We start from the raw sequence: 1440 nt of genomic DNA, 5'->3' as shown, positions 1-1440 counted from the left end.
GTTATATTCGGAAAGAATAAACCAGTTTTATTTAAGAAAGAACTTGTGTCGCTAAAGTTTCGTCGGAACGACGTTACGAAAAGTTAATTAACAAACGGAGACGTAACAATATATTTTCTTCTAATGACTTGATATGTGTTTTTGTTTTTAAATTACTACATGTGTCAGTTATATATTATTAAAGTGTGTTTCTTTGTTGTTAAGCTCAAAGTTTCACAACTGGCTATTTGTGCTCTACACACTGCAAGTATCGAAACCTAATTTTAGTGTTTTATGACCTCAGACTTACTCTAAGTCACCGGAGCGCTATTATTAGCTACAGAAACCTCGACTTAAGTGTTCCAAAAACATGGTCAGATTTCTGGTTGTTCATTGAAAACGCATTGCTCAGTGGATCTAGTAATATGGTCATCTCATGTACCCCGGTGGAACAGCGGAAAGTCTTCGGATTTACAACGTTAAAATCAGGGGTTCGATTCCTCTCGGTTGACACAGCAGATAGCCCGATGTGGCTTTGCTATAATTAAACACACAAACATACAGTCATCTCGTAAGACAGGACAGTATGGGATATCATACCATTTTCTTTGACTTAGGATTAATTTATTTTTATCAGTTTTAATTTTTTATTTATATATTTTTATTATGCGTACAATTTATCGATTTTATATTTTATAATATTGTTTACGAATTATACTATTACTAAGTGCAAACTTCAACAATTTTCCTTTCCATCAGATGGCAACATACGGATCTAAGCGTTTGATCACAAGTGGTGAACTGTTTATGCTGTAAAGTTTTTAACACTCGGTTAGTTTGTGGTAACACTGTGAATAGAAGATATGATTTATATTTTCTTATTCTTGAATTATAGTTTATACAGTTACGAAAGTTATAGCACTTTTACGCCTATAGCTTTACTTGCCGAATGAAAACAGATAAAATGAGTTATAGATAAAGAAAGTTGGTGAAACAGGAAATTAGGACATCAAAAAGTATGTATGACTATGTTACGTATGTATGATTCTGAGTATGTGTTAAGGTTGACTGAAAATGAAAATGTAAAAATTAACAATAAAGATTTATTTAAATTAATTAAGGTAAACAAAATGTTAGGATGGGGATAGGATCCTTGAGGGATGATAAAGTAAATTAGTATCTGACGATTATGAGATGGCTGGGTTATTAAATTTTGCTTTTTCTTCGGTTTTTACCAATGAAGATTAAAGCAGTATTCCACATCTTGATCAGTTGATAAATAGAAACGAGATCAAACAAGATGACTGCATTAATTCTGATCTGGTTAAGAAAAAGATGGGAATTTTATAAAACGATAAGGATCCTGGGCAAGACAATATTTCCCCAAGGGGTTTGAAGGAGGTTAAAGATTGGATATGTGAGCCACTTTTACTAGTTTTTTTTTGTCAGTCCTTAAAATTT

General features: G+C 32.3%; 1 protein-coding gene across 2 annotated transcripts in view; it reads left to right on the top strand.

The window, feature by feature from the left end:
* The first annotated feature begins 712 nt into the window (after positions 1-712).
* LOC106467147 (UDP-glucuronic acid decarboxylase 1-like) overlaps positions 713-1440 on the top strand; it is a 29767-nt gene continuing 29039 nt past the window's right edge. Inside the window, exon 1 of one of the 2 annotated variants that reach the window (XM_013927471.2) lies at positions 713-995. The gene's annotated coding sequence lies outside the window, so the exon portion shown is untranslated. The remainder of the gene's footprint in view (positions 996-1440) is intronic. The other variant, XM_022395770.1, reaches the window with a different exon arrangement.

This window comes from Limulus polyphemus, unplaced genomic scaffold (assembly GCF_000517525.1).
Source record: "Limulus polyphemus unplaced genomic scaffold, Limulus_polyphemus-2.1.2 Scaffold77, whole genome shotgun sequence".
In the NCBI taxonomy this organism is placed as follows: Eukaryota; Metazoa; Arthropoda; class Merostomata; order Xiphosura; family Limulidae; genus Limulus; species Limulus polyphemus.
The sequence above is the reverse complement of the archived record's forward strand: the minus strand, read 5'-3'. Positions and strand labels throughout refer to the sequence as shown.